Genomic DNA, 18295 nt, shown 5'->3' with positions numbered 1-18295 from the left:
AAAAATACAAAAATCAGCTGGGCGTGGTGGCATGTGCCTGTAATCTCAGCTACTAGGGAGGCTGAGGCAGGAGAATCACTCGAACCCAGGAGGCAGAGGTTGCAGGGAGCTGACATTGTGCCACTGCACTCTAGCCTCATGACAGAGTGAGACTCCATTACAAAAAAAAAAAAAAAAAAAATTATGATGTTCTAAGAATAAAAGCAAGGGAAAACATCTTTTTTTTTAATTGCATTTTAGGTTTGGGGGTACATGTGATGAACATGCAAGATTGTTGCATAGGTACACACATGGCAATGTGGTTTGCTGCCTTCCGTCCCGTCACCTGTATCTGTCATTTCTCCCCATGCTATCTCTTCCCACCTCCCCACCCCCCTGCCCCTCCCCCATTTTCCCCCAACAGACCCCAGTGTATAGTGCTCCCCTCCCTGTGTCCATGTGTTCTCATTGTTCAACACCCGCCTATGAGTGAGAATATACGGTGTTTGATTTTCTGCTCTTGTGTCAGTTTGCTGAGAATGATGGTTTCCAGGTTCATCCATGTCCCTACAAAGGACGTGAACTCATCGTTTTTGATGGCTGCATAATATTCCATGGTGTATATGTACCACATGGGAAAACATCTTTAAGCTTAGTAGCAAAGCTATGAAAACATAAATTTGTTAACAACAGTATGACATTGACTTCAGCATCCCCAGATCTCATTCTTTACATGCGAACATCTATGAGCAAATGCACTTAGTATTTGGACACAGGAACCACGTAACAGCTCTTAAAAGCAAGTGAAAAATATTTCAGACACTATCACCCCCATTCACGTTTGAGTAGCAGTTAGTTCTTGGAACTCTGCCATTTTGATCTATCATGTAACAGCTCATTGTAAACAGGAGGAAATATGGAAGTTAAAAGACTAATTGTTAGTGCAATCTACAACAGGAATGGAAAGAATTTTCCCCTTAAAAATCTAGAAATCCTTGCTCAGATTTAGTCAAATTATTAATTAAAAACAAAACTCACTCCCACTGCTTCACTTGACTAGCCTTAAAGAAAAGAAAAGAAAAAAAAAACAAAAAAACTCACAAGGTCAAAGTGTAAAAATAACAGCCAATTTGCTCTCCTCTGGAGAACACATATCACAGGATGCTTTACCCAGCCCCATATCGTCTAAACATAGTTTTATAGTCTCTGCTGCCTGAAAACCCAGATATGCTCTTTGCAGATATGTTAAAACCCCACATACAGGTAAGCACGTGCCACATGGGAGGCAGCTCTGTTCCTGCGCACAGGTCCCACATACAGGATAGCTCATCTGCATCACCATGACAACAGCCAGGAATGCAGCTCACGGGGCACTGCTACAGGCCTTGGAGCCAGGCAGACCTGTGGCTGAAGCCAGCTGCACCAGCTACCTGTGCTGTTTGGTTATTCATTTTACCTCTCTCAGGCTGTGAAAATATATAAACTAACCCACATGAAACATTCAGCCAAGTGGCTGGCACACAGAAAAGGAGTAGCATGTGTTATTTTAGTAATAATTATGTGTACAGCCAGCTCTAACATTTGAGCCTCTGCAGGTACACAAAAATGGAATCCACTATTATTTTAACGATTTTCCTGCTAGTTGCTAGTCCACATTGCTTACAATTCAGAGTGAGTGGTTTTCCCTTGGTCTAAACTTTCAGCTTCATTTTTATGGCTGTTTCACCATTTCTCAGAATTTCTGTTGCCCTCCATTTACAGCTTTCTACACACACTCACCCCATCTCAGGGGTAAAAATAGTGATCTATTTAAAAAAATTCAAAAACATCATTTCAATGTAAGTCTCCTTCATGCACGGCTGCTTTGAACCTTCTATGTCCTTTGTTGTCATAATTGTATGTCACGCTGGGCATTTTAATGTTCTAATTATCCATAGGTCAAAACAGCAGCCACTATTTTAGACTTGCAGCAATCCACTTGTCAAATCTGGAGGAATAATATTTTTCATATTAACCAAAGCACATTTCTTTCCCGATATTTCTTTATTACCCTCTTTTGACATTCAAGTTTGAAGGTGATTGCGAGGAAAAGATTTTGATGATAGAACACTGAACATAAAAGAGCCAGTTCTTGATTTTTGCATTTCAAAAGTCAACAAGTATGTGATAACTTTCCCCACACTTTGGAATAGAAAAATATCCCCCAAATCATGGGAGGACGAAAGACGTGCAGGAGGACAGGAAGCTTGAATATTCAGCAGCATCTCTGACTTGAAGTCCCAGGTCCACTCCAAGGCAGGTCTAGTGTGAGAAGAAAGGATTCTAGACAGGCCTGGGAACCTGAAGGCATAGTAGATCTTCACATGTCCCTCTTGTTGAAGCCCCAGGAAGCAGCGCAGCCTCAGGCCCAGCAGGAGAGCAGCAGGCTAGAACAGAATGGGACAACCTCCAGCGATTTTCTATAGCCCAGATTGCTGCAAAAACATCAGTTTCCTATCTCCCCCAAATAGCATGAAAGCATAAAGAAGATTAGTCAGTTGCAGAAATAATCAAAACTGAGGATGAGATCACTGAAGAACGTCGTTGTGAAGACGCATGCCAACAACTGAAGAATCGGCAGAAGTAAGGATGTCAGTGGCTACACGCCCAGAGAAGCACTGCGAAAAGTTATTAGACCTAGGGCATCCTCTGAGAGATAAAGGATAGAATGAGGACATCTTAAACTGTCAAGCATTAGGTTTCAGAAATTAAGGAACTCAGCATAGAAATTGTGTTCAGGTACCAAAAAGTGAAGTTATATGTCTCGCACACCTCAATTCATAAGTATGTCAATTCATATATACAACATAAACAGACACTTTTTAAAAATATCAGGATGTTAGAGTAGTTCTCTCAAGTCACAATTATTTTATCATTTGAGCTCAGGAGCATGTCCCTTAGAAAAATCAAAGGGCAAAGCACAGCATTAGGACAGAAGGTACCGGGCAGATTTTGGCTCCCAATCCCCCATAGAGACGCTTGCCTGGTGCATCTGCATTTTTCCATTCCACATCACCATGCAGAGCTGGTCTTCTCTTTCTTATCTTCAGTTGCCATGGTTTTATCAAATTTAAAATGCCAAGGGCACATCTTAACACCACGCCAGAAAGCTTCTAGCAACATAACGCTGGGATTCAGCCTGTTGACCTCACTTCTGAGGACCTTCTGACAACGAAAATGACAAAGCATGAAAAAGCCAAGTAAAAAACACTCTTAGGAGACAAAGCAAACATTAGAAGTAGACCTAAGTAATACACAGTGTATTAGTCAGGGCTCTCTAGGGGAACAGAACTCATAGGATAGATGTGTACAGAAAGGGGAGTTTATTAAGGAGTATTGACTCACGTGATGACAAAGTGAAGTCACGTAATAGGCCATCTGCAAGCTTAGAAGCAAGGAAGCCAGGCAGAGTTCCAAAACCCCAGAAGTGCGGAAGCCGACAGTGCAGCCTTCAGTCTGTGGGTGAAGGCTCAGGAGCCCCTGGCAAACCAAGGGTGTAAGTCCAAGAGTCCAAAAGCTGAGGAAATTGGAGTCAGATGTTCGAGGGCAAGAAGCATCCAGCATGGGAGAGAGATGAAGGCTGGAAGGTCCAGCAAGTTCATTCCTTCAATCTTCATCTGCCTGCTTTATTCCAGCCATGCCAGCAGCTTATTAAACAGTGCCCACCCAGACTAAGGATGGGTCTGCCTCACCCAGCCCACTGACTCAAACGTTCATCTCCTTTGGCAACACTCTCCCAGACACACCCAGGAACGATACTTGGCCTCCTTCAATCTAATCAAGCTGATAATATTAACCGTCACACATAGATCTGAAAACTATCAGACAGCATATTTAAAATAACTATAACTAACAGGTTAAGAACTCACATGGAGAAGGGTGTCAATGTGTAACAGATAACTAATGGACGCAGAGATGGAAACTTGACGAAAGAAGTAGAAAGAAATGCTTCTTGTCAGCAAAAGAGCACCACTGTATGATTTCATTTATATGAGGTATCTAAAGTAGTCGAATTCCTAAAAGCACCAAGGGGAGCGGCGGTCACCAGGGACTGGAGGAAAAAGAGAATGGCGTGCTACCATTTCGTGGTCACAGTGTTTCAGTTTGGAATCATGAAGGAGTTCGGCATACCTGTTGCACAACAATGTAAATATAATTAACGTTACCGAAGTGTACACTTAAAAATGGTCAAGATGGAAATTTTACGTGGAGTTTTTTTTTTTTTCTAATCACAATTTTGTTAAATGTTGAGGCTGCAGAAAATCAAGACCCATCTGATATCCAACCGGTTGGGGTGGAAATTGGCATCCCATACTGGAATGAACTTAATAGTGTCTAGTCTAATTGAATTTTGTATGTGCATAACTCAACAAATCTACTTCCGTGCATGTACCCTAGAAAAACTTCTTTTTTTGCACAAGAGACTCAAAGCTGCTCATTAAAGCGCTATTTTTAATGCAGAAAATTTTTTAAAGAAAAATGTTTTTTGTGTTGGCAATGGATATGTAAAATGTTATAAGTTCATATGGCAGAATAGTATATATCACAATAAAAGATACGATTAAAATATTTAGCAGCTAGTCATTGAGCAGTTACTATATGTCAGATAGTGTGTGTCAATAAATCTTTTCTTATTTAATTAAAAGAAAAGAATCAGTCAGTGATTTTAAAGACAGCCAAATAAAAACTTCCTAAGCTGAAATGCAAAGAGGAAAAAAAAAAAAAAAGAATTAAAACCCCAGAATACTCAAGAATTGTAGACAATTTCTGCAGATATAAATATGCATAACTGAAATATCAGAAGGAAAGATAAAAGAACATGGGCCAGAAGAAAATTTAAAGTAACAATAGCTGAGAATTTCCCAAAATTAATGACAGGGACCAAACTACTGATCTAGGAAGCTCAGGAAACAATGAGCAAAGTAAATATCGAAAACCTTACATCTGAGCATCCCATAGTCAAACCGTAGAAAACCAAAGACTAAGGTAAATCTTGAAATAAACTTGGGGGGGCGGTGGCACAGAACACTCTACTTTTAGAGGAATAAACATAAGAATTCCAGAGGACTTCTTAGAAGCCATGAAAAGAAAAAGATGAAGCGAAACATTTAAAATGCGGAAAAGGCCTGGGCACAGTGGCTCACACCTGTAATCCTAGCACTTTGGGAGGCCAAGGTGGGTGGATCACCTGAGGTCAGGAGTTCAAGACCAGCCTGGCCATCATGGTGAAACCCCATCTTAAAAAAAATATATATTAAATAAATAAATAAATAAAATGCAGAAAAGGGCTGGGCACAGTGGCTCACGCCTGTAATCCCCCAGCACTTGGAAGGCTGAGGCAGGAAGAACACCTGAAGTCAGGAGTTCAACACCAGACTGGCCAACATGGTGAAACCCCATCTCTACTAAAAATCCAAAAATTAGCTAGGCATGGTGGCACACACTTGTAATCCCAGTTACTTGGGAGACTGAGAAGGAGAATCACTTGAACCCAGGAGGCAGAGGTTGCAGTGAGCCAAGATCACACCATTGCACCCCAGCCTGGGTGACAAGAGCAAAACTCCATCTCAAAATAAAATAAAATAAAATGACGAAAAGAAAAAAAATACCACCCTATAGAATTTTAGGTTGCTGAAATTATCCTTCAAAAAGGAAGGATAAATAAAGACTTTCTTCGACAAACCAGAACTGAGATAATTCACAGCCAGCAGATCTTCCCTGCAAGAAGTGTAAAAAGAGGCTCTTTAGGAAGTGAGACAATGGCACAGGCCAGAAACTAGAATCTGCCTAAGAAAGAAAGTTCATCATAGAAGGAATAAATGAGGGAAAAACAAAATACTTTATTTTTCTCATTCTTAATTGATCTAAAAAATAACTGTTTGTTGCTGCATGTCCTCACTCATAAATGGGAGTTGAACAATGAGAGCACATGGACCCAGGGAGGGGAACATCACACACCGGGGCCTGTTAGGGGTCGGGGGCAAGAGGGAGGGAGAGCATTAGGACAAATACCTAATGGATGCAGGACTTAAAACCTAGATGACAGGTTGATAGGTGCAACAAACCACCATGGCAGATGTGTACCTGTGCACATTCTGCACATATATCCCAAAACTCAAAGTAAAATTAAATAAATAAATAATAACTGTTTGTTTAAAGTAATCATATTAACAATGTACTGGAATCTTATAGTCTATGGAAAAAGCGAAATGCACGACAACGATGTTGCAAGGAACAGGAGGGAGAAATTGGAAGAATTCTGCTACAGGACACCTATGTTACGCCTGAATCAGTATGGTGTTATTTGAAGGGGGACTTAGGTTAGTTAAAACTGTGTATTATACACTTTTGAGCAGCAACAACAACAAAACTTAAGTGTAATTGATATGCTAGTAGAGGAGATAAAATACAGTCATAGAAAATGTGCATTTAAAGCCAGAGAAAGCAGAAAAAGAGGAGAGGTTTTAAAAAGCACAATAAATAGAAAATAGTAACAAACATGGTAGATAGACTGCATCAATAATCACTTGATTGAGAATGATTTTAATACACCAATTAAAAGACTGAGATTTTCAGAGTGGATTGAAAACAAACCTAACTCCATATTGTTTACAATAAAACCCCTACACTTTAAATATAATCAGAAAGGTGAAAAGCAAAAGGCAAGAGGAAAAATAAATGATGCTTACTCTAAGCAAAATGAAATTGAAATGGCTATATTAGTTTCAGACAAATCAGACTTTGGACAAGGAAAATCCTCATGGGTAAAGAACGATGTTACATGATGATAAAGAGGTCTATTCTCCAAGAAGACATAAAAAAATCCTAAACATCTATCCACTGAAAAACAAGCCATCAAAATCCATAAGTTACAACTGACGGAACTGAAAGGAGAAATGGGCAACTCTACCTATACAGTTATGCAGCTTAACACCCCTCATTCAGTAATTAGTAGGTCAAGCAGGCAGAATACCAGTAAAGACACAATTTATGGCAAAGAAGTATCATCAACTTGATCTAACTGACATTCTAGACTACTCCATCCAACAACAGAAAACACGTTCTTTTTAAGTTGTTATGGAACATTTACCATGATTAACCACATACTGGATTATAAAACACAATTTAGGAAATTAAAAAGAGCAGACATCATACAAAGGGTATTTCCAGGCAACAATGAATTAAGCTAGAAAGATGGCTGTAAAACACTCAGATATTTGGATAAAAAATAGCATATTTCTAAATAACACAAGGGTCAAAAGAACTCAAGGGAAATTAAAAATATTTTGAACTAATTGCAAATGAAAACATAATTTGTCAAAATGTTTGGGAAACAACAAAGCAATGCTTAGATGGAAATTTATAGCACTAAATGTGTACATTAGAAAAAAAGAAAATGGCTTTCACGTTAAGAAACGAAAGAGAGAACAATGTAAGTCTAAAGCATGTAGAAGAAAACAATAACATTTAGAGCAGATGTAATTGAAATAAAAAGGAGAAAAACAATTGAGAAAATAAATGAAACCCAAAGCTGGTTCTTTGAAAAGATCATTAAAATTTATAAAATTTTAGCCAGGCTAACCAAAAGAGAGAAAGAGGGAAAACACAAATTATCCATATCAAAAATCCATTAGAGGTCATCATTATTGAACTCATGAATATTAAAAGAATAATAAAGGAATATTATGAACAACTCTATTTTTTACTTGATAATGTTGATGAAATAGACCAGTTCCCTGAAATAAACAACCAAAATTTGACAATATTCATCTAAATAGGCTTATATCTACTAAAGAAATTGAATTAATAATTAATAACCTTCCAAAAGAAAGCAAAGCAAATCAGGCCAAGATAATTTCACGGGTAAATGTTACTAAGCATTTAGAGGAAAAAACCCTTCCAATTCTCTGCAATCACACCTGGAAAATAGAAGCAGAGAAATTACTTCCTAACTTATTACATGATGCTAGCATTATCCTAATGCCAAAATCAGGTTAAGACATTCTAAGGAAGGGAATCTATAGACCCATATATTTCATGTACATAGATGCAAATATATTTTAAACTATTAGCTTCAAAATATTAGTGGATTGAATCCAATAATGTACAGAAACAATTACGTCCCACAACCAAGTGAAATTTTTTTCTAGATGTGGAATGCTCGTTTAACATTTGAAAATCAGTGAGTGTAATCCACCACATCATTAGGCCATAGATGAAAACTGATATGATCCTATCAATTGATACAGAAAAAGCATTGGAAAAATTCAACTCCAAGTCATGATAAAAATTCTTATCGAGGAACAGAAGGGAACTTTCTTAACTTGAGTTAAAGAAATTAAAAAAAAAAAAAAAAAAAAAGAACAACCCTACAGCTAATATTATGTGTAACAGTGAGAAACTAGACAATTTCCCCCTAGAATCAGGAGCAAAGCAAGGATATCCCCTGTTCCCTCTTTCATTCAACATCTTACTTAGTATGTTCTGCTTAACACAAATTAGATGAGAAAGGAAATCAAAGTTCATAAATAAATAAAATGTTATCAAAAACAAAAAAGTCTAAGAACTGTCACAGCCTATGGAAACATGATAACTAAATGTAATGTGGTATTCTGGATAATAACCTAGAATAGAAAAAACTAAGGGAATCTGAATAAATTATGGGCTTTAGTTAATAATACAACAATACTGGTTTATTAATTGTAACAGATGGACCGTACTAATGCAAGGTGTTTCTACTGAGGAAGTCCAGGTGTGGGATACATATGAGCTCTCTGTTCCATCTTCACATCTTTTCTGTAAAACTGTTCTAAAACACAAAGTTTATTTTCAAAATGCTATAGGCAAAGGTCAGAAAGTTTTGAATAGAAGGCATCCATTTCCCACTGGCTCACGTGATATTTTCCTGATGGAGAAGACGAAGCCCAGCAACGGGAAGGAAGCCCTAGAACACAGGTCTCCCAACTCCCAATCCAGTTCTTTTCTCAGATGCTCTCATAACGCTTTTGACTTTGCTTTACTCTTCTCCTGTTCACTCTCCTGTTTCTTACTGCTTCGTTTATACTTACATGTATTTGTCAGAAAACTTCTCCAACTCACTCAGAAGGAGTTTTTTGCACTGTGTCCAGACCGGGTGTCAAAATTTCTTTGCCCACTAGTGGCAGCCTGGTCCCCTGGGAGGCATAACCAAGACTGTATCTGAAGCAGTAAATGTACAAGATGAGCCTGGAACGCATTCTTCCTCTAGGTAGCAAGAGAACTATCACAGCTACTGGGGCTATGGCAGAAGTTAAATGGCCAAGGATGGGACAATTTAAGAATCAGATGAGTAATAACTTCAAAAATAGAGCAAATATCTGAAAATCCATGCAATCAAACACACATACTTGCACACTCTACTGTTACCCCTCAGAGCTGGAGAAAGTAAAGAAACACAAGCTCATGATCTCAAAAACTGGTTGAAAAAGAATAATAATCACACTTTAATCTTGCTGTCTTAAGAACTGTACTCCAGTTGAAAAATTCAAACCAAGGGGTACAAAAAAAGAATATAATTATAAATATAACTGCCTTGCAATTCCTGATGTAGCTAGGAAAATCGTTGCTAGTGACTGTTAAATCTTTTAGGCAAACAGCTGATGGAGAATTTTATAATGAGCAGATCAGATTGACCTTATCTACACCACTGATCCAACTTAACATTAGCAGACAATTCCATTCCTCCCCATGTGGTACAAAAGGCAGAACATAATGACACCTTTTCCCAAAAATTCTTGCCTAATGAGGATGCCAACCTGACCAGGCCTCTCGGCAGAACTACCAGGTTACAGGAAGCAGACAGGACACAGGAGCATATCAAACTTCACCACGGAAATAAAATCAGCAAGATTCTGTATTCAGGAAAGACTGTAGAACAAATAATCTGGTTTCTTCAATGAATAAGTAACAAGGGGAATATGCTAAGAAAACACAGGTACACTCCCAACAGTATGGGCGTGTGAGTTGCATCTCAATACATTGACATAGAAAAAAGATTAGCATGTGACAAGTCGGTTTCTTTCTATGCTTGTGAGGATAATTTGGTAAAGTGTCCCCAACTTTAATCCTTCTGACAAATAACAAATGGAAAGCTATTTTATAGAGGAAACTACATAAGTATGCCAAGTATTCAGGGCATAATCTGAAATGCAAATGTTTTTCTCTTTGGCCATCAGAGATTATAAATGCCTGCTGTGCAAAGTTGAACATAGTGTCTGTGCTAAAAGTATCTACTGACATTTTTCTTCCAGCAGCATCACTTTGCAGCTCCAGTGAGCATGGCACAGGAGTGGAGTCAGAACTGGATGTGAGGGAGCAACGATGGTGCTGTTTCATCAAATAATTTACTGATTTTTAGCCATTGATGCAGGACCACCAAGTCAAGCACAGCAGCTGTTAGTGGCCTCTGTGTCTATATGAATGGCCTCCACTCCAGGCGGTAGGTCTAGTGGGGGGTCTGTGTCCAGCATCTGAGACTGAAGACCTCACGCCAGAGATTGGCCTGACAAGGACATTCTTCCCAGTATGGTTAGGTGAGTCTTCATTAGAATCCACGCCAGTGAGATAATGTGCTTTCCTCTTGCCTTGCTTAGAACTTGTAGTCTCTCACAGCTAAAAATCCAAAGGGCTTTGCTTCACTACAGAAGTGATAACAGTATTATGCATTAATGCCGGACAGGTAGGCTACCTGCCTGCACGAGGCATCCTCCTGTCCATTTGCCTCCCCTGGGGGCATATGGAGGGTGTGGGCTTACCCTAGACACAAACCCCTGGCAGGTGTGATGACCGGACCTGGCTGTGGTCTCCTCTGAAGGTGACCTTATTCATCTCTTTCTTCTTAAGAGTGATGACCTAATAGGTATAAAAAAGAATTTTTTTTTTTTTTTTGCTTTTTAGGATCACACTTAAAGCATAAATCCAAGTATGCATGGAAACTTACCTGTAATTATGCATATATATCTAAGATATTTACAATAGAAATAAGTAGGAATACTTAAGTGTCCATGAAAAAGGACAGTTTAAAACTGTGAGATAATAAAAATGGATTCATAATACCACTTCCAAAAGAATATTTGATAACCTGGGAAATGTTGGCAGGACGTTCTTGCAAACGTCCCCAGACGGTGCAAGAGGTGCATCCGTCTCTTCCACGTCCCAGGCATTTAACCACGAGGCTAGTGTTTTTCCAGTGCTTTTTCCAGTGTTCTCCTTACAGCTGCCTCTTGGCAGACTCCTCCTGGCAGATTCCAACATCTCACTCAAGTCTTGGAGCCTTCCTAAATGTTCCTAGAAGATTTAGGCCACACTGTTTCTGTGCACCCAGATCTTTACAGGAAGCATCCTCGCAGTACTGACCACCGTGAGCCGTGTTTGTATGTTCATGCGTCTGTATTCCTCACCAACTATGGATTTCTCAAGGATGGAGGCAATCAGCTGGAAGCATCTTTGCACCCACTATAGGTGAGCGGTGCTGGGGAGGGAGAGGAAAAGAGACAGAAGACAGAGAATAAAGATGAAAAGAAGCAGCAAAGGAATGTCCATGCAGATCAGAAGAAATAAAATGGAATTGTTTTCACCGCCTTTAAGTCTCTGAGTGAGACTGAGCTATAACAAACACATATTATTAAAATACACAACATAGTTGTCTCCTCCCTGAACCATATCTTACGCACTGAAATTCATGCCCCCTCTAAGGCAGAGGAAAGGTTAGCTATGATACCTGGAGCTGGAGGCAGCTCCATCATCCCAGCCTGACAACAGATCATCTTCCCTACCCTACAGGAAACCTTCCCAGGGCAAGCCCTCCCTGAAGCCAGCTTCCCATTGCACACAGAGATGGCCAGTCAGAAATAATAGGGCATATTCGTTTTCTAGGGCTGCCATGACAAAGGACCACAATTTATTGTCTCACCATTCTGGAAAGACCCACCAGAATCTTTTTGATAGGATCTTAAGAGAGAATGTGGCCCTGCCTCAATTTCAGACTTGAAATTTCCCTTTTGGACTTGAAATTGAGGCAGGGTCACTCTGCCTCTTAAGATCCTAGCAAAAAAGTCATCCCTGGCTTCTCTCCTTGGTCTTCAGGTGGTTGTATTTGCCCTGTCTCTTACGTCTTCTTCCTCTTTTTAAAAGGATGCAGTCCTACTGGTAGGGCCCAGCCAAATAACCTCATCTTAACTTGATCTTCTGCAAAGATCCTACTTACAAATAAAGTCCCATTCCCAGGTACTGTGGGTTAGGTCCTTCTTCAGAGGCACAATTCAACATATAACATATAGCAAATGCCTGAAAGAAATAAGTTTTAAAAAGTAATATAGGCCAAGGAATTAAAAGTCGACATCATAAAATTAAACATCAAAAAAGGAAATTGAAAAGTTTAACCTAAACTGAACACTTGTCAAAATCACAAGCCCCTGATACTTCTGCCTGTCCCAGAAAATCCAGGAACCAATACTTTTGACTTTGTTTCCGAAAGTCCCTTCCTCTCCAACACCTTTCAGTCATCCTGCTGCCAGGTGATATATTCCACTGGTTTGTGCTGCAAAAAGTCTTAAGGAAGCTGCATGATGTGTTGGTATGAGAGCATTTCTGTACAAGGCTTAGACACCCCATTTTAATCCATTCTCAACTTTGTAAAATGAAAACCATTCTATTCATTTTACCTGGGGTCTGCCAGAGGAAGCAACTTTCCCAGAGCGGCATCCCAGAAGAGTCCAGGTGAGAAGCCCAGCTCTGTGTGCCAACTGTGCAGACTTCCAGGTCCTGGAGGGAAGGATCATGGTCAGGTCTAGTCAGCGGGGACTTTGTGAGGACACAGCCCTGGCCTTTGTCTCAGTTTGACTCTCTTGTTGTATCAGATGGGGTACTCCAGAGAAGCAGAACCAAGAGAATGGATAGATACTGAAATGTCTCATGAGGGACTCACTCATGCAATTACTGAGTGATACGGTTTTGCTGTGTCCTCACCCAAATCTCATCTTGAATCCCCATGTGTTATAGGAGGGACCTGGTGAGAGGTAATTAAATCATGGGGGTCGGTCCTTCCTGTGCTGTTCTTGTGACAGTGAATAAGTGTGATGAGATCTGACGGTTTTAAAAAAAGGGGGGTTTCCCTGCACGAGCTCTCTTCTTTTGTCTGCTGACATGTGAGATGTGCCTTTCACCTTCCAGCATGATCGTGAGGGCTCCCCAGCCATGCGGAACTGTAAGTTCATTAAACCTTTTTCTTTTGTAAGTTGCCCAGTCTGGGGTATGTCTTTATCAGCAGCATGAAAACAGATGAATACAGTAAATCGGTACCAGTAGAGTGGGGAACTGCTAAAAAGATACTGGAAAATGTGGAAGCAACTTTGAAACTGTGGAAAGGCAGAGGTTGGAACCGTGTGAAGGGCTCAGAAGAAGACAGGAAGATTTGGGAAAGTTTGGAACTCCCTAGAGACTTGTTGAATTGCTTTGACCAAAATGCTGATAATGATACAGACAGTGAAATCCAGGCTGAGGTGGTGTCAGATGGAGATGAGAAACTTTTTGGGAACTGGAGTTAAAGGTGACTTTGTTATGTTTTAGCAAAGAGACTGGTAGCATTTTGTGCCTGCCCTAGAGATTTGTGAAACTTTGAACCTCAGAGAGATGATTTAGGGTATCTGGTGGAAGAAATTTCTAAATATCAAAGCACTCAAGATGTGACTTGGATATTGTTAAAGGCATTCACTTTTAAAAAGGAAATGGAGCATAAAAGTTTGGAAAATTTGCAGCCTGACAATGCAATAAAAAAAGAAAACCCCATTTTCTGAGGAGAAATTCAAGCTGGCTGCAGAAGTTTGCATAAGTAACAAGGAGCTGAATGTTAATCACCAAGACAGTGGGGAGAATGTCTCCAGGGCATGTCAGAAACCTTTGCAGCAGTCCTTCCCATCACAGGCCTGGATGTTTAGGAGGAAAAAATTGTTTCATAGACTGGGCTCAGGGTTCCTTGGCTGTGTGCTATCTAGGGATTCAGTGCCCTGCATCCCAGCTGTTCCAGCTGTGACTAAAAGTGGCCAAGGTACAGCTTGGGCTGTTGCTTCAGAGGGTGGGAGCCCCACGTCTCGGCAGCTTCCACGTGATGTTGAGCCTGTGGGAGCACAGTGTCAAGAATTGAGGTTTGGGAATCTTCACCTAGATTTCAGGGAACCTATGGAAATGCCTGGATGCCCAGGCAGAATTTTGCTGCAGGGGTGAGGCCCTCATGCAGAACCTCTGCTAGGACAGTGCAGAAGGAAATTTAGGGTCAGAGCCCCAACACAGAGCCCCTGCTGGAGCACCACCTAATGGAGCTGTGAGAAGAGGGCCACCATTTTCCAGATCCCAGAAGGGTTGACTCGCCATGAGCTTGCATCATGCACCTGGAAAAGCCACAGACACTCAATGGCAGCTCATGAAAGCAGCCAGGAGAGGGGCTATACCCTGCAAAGCCACAGAGACAAAGCTGTCAAAGGCCATGAGAGCTTATCTCTTGCATCAGTGTGACCTGGATGAGAGACATGGAGTCAAAGGAGATGATTTGGGAGCTTTAAGATTTGATTGTGATGCTGGAGTTTAGACTTCCATTGGGTCTGCAGCCCCTTTGTTTTGGTCAATTTCTTCCATTTGGAATGACCATATTTACCCAATGTTTGTACCCCCATTGTATCTAGGAAGTAACTAACTGACTTTTGATTTTACCCGCCCATAGGTGGAAGGGATTTGCCTCATCTCAGATAAGACTTTAGACTGTGGACTTTTGAGTTAATGCCGAAATGAGTTGAGACTCTGGGGGACTGTTGAGAAGGCGTGATTGGTTTTGAAATGTGAAAACATGAGATTTGGGAGGTTCTGGGGCAGAATGATACGGTTTGGTTACATCCCTCCCAAATCTCATCTTCAGTTCCCACTTGATGTGGGAGGCACCTGTGGGAGGTAACTGAATCATGGTGGCAGATCTTTCCTGTGCTGTTCTCATGATAGTGAATAAGTCTCACGAAATCTGATGATTTTAAAAGGGGGACTTTTACTGCACAAGCTCTCTTCTCATGCCTGCTGCCATGTGAAACATGAGTTTCACCTTCCAGCATGATTGTGAGGCCTTCTTAGCTATATGGAACTCTAAATCCATTAAATCTCTTTCCTTTGTAAGTTGCCCAGTCTCAGGTATGTCTTAATCAGTAGCATGAAAACCGACTAACACATGAAGGCTCAGAAGTCCCATATCTGCCATCTGCAAGCTGGAGACCCAGAAAAGCCAATGGAGTCACTCAGTCTGAGTACCAAGGCCTGACAACCAGGGGAGCTGATGATGGAAATCCCAGTTCAAGGGCAGGAGCAGATGAGATGTCCCAGCTCAGCAATGAGGCAGAAAAAAAGGGAGGCAGAATTCCTTTCTTCGACCTTTTGTTCTTCTCAGGCTCTCAATAGATTAGATGACACCCCGCTATACTGGGGAGGGCAATTTACTCTCCTGAATCCAATGATCCACACGCCAATGTCATTCAGAAACACCTTCACAGACACACTCAGAAATGAAGGGCAACCTTGGGACGTCATGGGCAATCGAATTAACTCATACAGTTTATCATTAGCATTATCTGGGGCTCACCCCACAGCCCAGAATGAGAGGACCCTAATGAATTCAGGGAGTGGGAAAGTCAGAGCTCACAGGACACTGATAAAATGGAAAACAAAAAGACTTTCTTCTCATTTCCTTGTTCTAATTAAATCTTCCTCGGCAGGGCTTTGTTTGGTGGAGAAAAGCCTATGTGTTTTGCTGGTTTTCACTTACCAACGAGTGACAGAGAAGAAACATGGGAAAGAACTCGGACGGGAAGGACAGCCCCATGGTCTCCCCCCTGCAGGAACCAAAGCACAGGACCCAAGTTCTGCCAGTCCCTGCTGGGCGCTGGGTGCGTCCAGCATGAGGCCTCTCTGCTCTGAGATTACAGATTATAATCATTCCTGCAGTGAGGAAGAATTTAATCTTGGTAGGAAAGTCATCTCAACTGCCCATGACAAAGCACAAGCATGTGAGAGACAGGAAAGGCCGAGAATGTGAAGCATGAAGGTGGCCGGAAGGGCAGGAGGCTCCAAGACTCACGCAGGGGAAAGAGGGAAATGGGCAAGGCCGGTGCGGGAACTCAGTGGCTGCGTCCTTGCGGGAGAAGCAAAAGGCAAGGGAGAAAATATCTGCCTGTCTTGGAGATGGATCAGAGACGCCTGGGCCTGCTGGTTGAAGACCACCTCTAAATACGTTTCCCACGTGCTGTATAGGAAACCCAAAAAAGAGAAGGGATGAGTGAGTTAGGAGTAAATGCTAACGAGTTCGTGTATTGCTTGGATTTAGATCATTTTAGTTAAGGGAGTGGAATTGGCATGAATGGCTAGGACCCAAGATGAGGTGTCTTGCTGTCTGTAGAGAATATTTGCTATTTCCTGAGTGTGTGTTGGGTGTGCAGGCCTGCAGAGCTTCTTCACCTCTTTCTGGGGTTTGAGGAATCCCCATTAAACCCACACACATACACACACACACACACACACACACACACACACACACACACACACCAGGAGCCCATCTCTCAGTGTGAAGCTAGGCAAGCCCCTTGCAGGTTGGGATGTAAGCAGGCTACAGGTATACATTTTCTTCTGCCAGGCATGTGCCAGAGGTACTCTGCAAACCACCGTCTGAAGCATATCCCTCATTCTGCAAAGGCCACAGAGCACGTCACTTCCAACTGTGGGGGAAACAGATGATGTAACTGAGCATTCTATGCCTCAAAATCTTATTTCCCTCTAGATATTAGTTACAAATTCTGCCAGGACAAGGAAGCCACTTGGCTGGCTACCCCTGCATTTGGATAGAAAGAGTGAAATATAGAATACACATGTGTGAGTGCAGAGGGAGAAAGAGAATGGGACCGGAGGGCGAGGGGAGGAGGGGTTGAGTCCTGCGACCTGCGGACAAGCCGTTCCTCTCAGCTTCAGCCTCTGCGTGAGCCGGCAGAATGCCTCACACCCCCACCCCAGCCCAGATTTTCCATAGCAGCTGAGGGAAGGTTCATCAGCACATCAGCACCAGCCATTTTCTGTTTTATCTGTGGAAAGTAACCCAACCCATTTCCCACCTGGCGACCCCAATCACAGCTGTCTCAGTAACCAAAAATACAGCGCCTTGTTTGTTTGTTTGTTTTTCTAAGCAAATAGCAAAGTGAAAATCAAGAAGAACCAGGGGAAGCCATCTCCTAGCTGTCACGGATCTCTTAGCACCTAGGTGTGCCTTGTAACCTGGCAAAGCACCAGGAAAACAAAGTGTGCGACCTCCAGGGTTATCATCTGCATTTTGCAGAAACCTAAGAGAAATCCACATCAGCTGCTTGAGAGAAAGCATTTCCTCATTACACAAGTTCTTCGTAGAAAATAATATATAACATTTTTTATTGCATTTTAGGTTTGGGGGTACATGTGAAGGACATGCAAGATTGTTGCATAGGTACACACATGGCAGTGTGATTTGCTGCCTTCCTCCCCTTCACCTATATCTGGCATTTCTCCCCATGCTTTCTCTCCCCAACTCCGCACCCCCCACTGTCCCTCCCCTATTTCACCCAACAGACCTGTGTGTAGTGCTCCCCTCCCTGTGTCCGTGTGTTCTCATTGTTCAACACCTGCCTATGAGTGAGAACATGCGGTGTTTGATTTTCTGCTCTTATATCAGTTTGCTGAGAATGATGGTTTCCAGGTTCATCCATGTCCCTACAAAGGACAGGAACTCATCATTTTTGATGGCTGCATAGTATTCCATGGTGTATATGTGCCACATTTTCCCTGTCCAGTCTATCATCGATGGGCATTTGGGTTGGTTCCAGGTCTTTGCTATTGTAAACAGTGCTGCAATGAACATTCCTGTGCATGTGTGTCCTTATAGTAGAACAAGTTATAATCCTTTGGATATATACCCAGTAATGGGATTGCTGGGTCAAATGGAATTTCTATTTCTAGGTCCTTGAGGAATTGCCACACTGTCTTCCACAATGGCTGCACTAATTTACACTCCCACCGACAGTGTAAAAGTGTTCCTATTTGGGTTTTCTTGGGCAAACCCTCTCTAGGGCAGCAGTTTCCCATGGCAGCTAAGCCAAGAGATTCCTGGTCAGAGACTGTCCCCTGCTGGATGAAGGGGGCGGCCAGGGGCTTCTGTGCTTCTCTTTGTTTTGCTCTTCTTGTGTTGAAT

General features: G+C 41.7%; 1 long non-coding RNA gene across 3 annotated transcripts in view; it reads right to left on the bottom strand.

Moving 5' to 3' along the window:
• Positions 1 to 7422: 7422 nt before the first annotated feature.
• Positions 7423 to 18295, bottom strand: part of LOC141580126 (uncharacterized) — a 68418-nt gene continuing 57545 nt past the window's right edge. Inside the window, exons 3-6 of one of the 3 annotated variants that reach the window (XR_012512212.1) lie at positions 12720 to 12819; positions 12263 to 12342; positions 10997 to 11527; positions 7423 to 10908 (exon numbers count right to left, since the gene is read on the bottom strand). This is a non-coding gene — a long non-coding RNA (uncharacterized LOC141580126). Of the gene's footprint in view, positions 11528 to 12262; positions 12343 to 12719; positions 12820 to 18295 lie in introns of all 3 variants that reach the window. The other 2 variants (XR_012512210.1, XR_012512211.1) reach the window with 2 other exon arrangements.

The sequence above is a fragment of the Saimiri boliviensis genome, chromosome 10 (assembly GCF_048565385.1).
Source record: "Saimiri boliviensis isolate mSaiBol1 chromosome 10, mSaiBol1.pri, whole genome shotgun sequence".
Taxonomy (NCBI): Eukaryota; Metazoa; Chordata; class Mammalia; order Primates; family Cebidae; genus Saimiri; species Saimiri boliviensis.
Note: the sequence above shows the minus strand (reverse complement) of the source record. Positions and strands in the feature narration are given on the sequence as shown.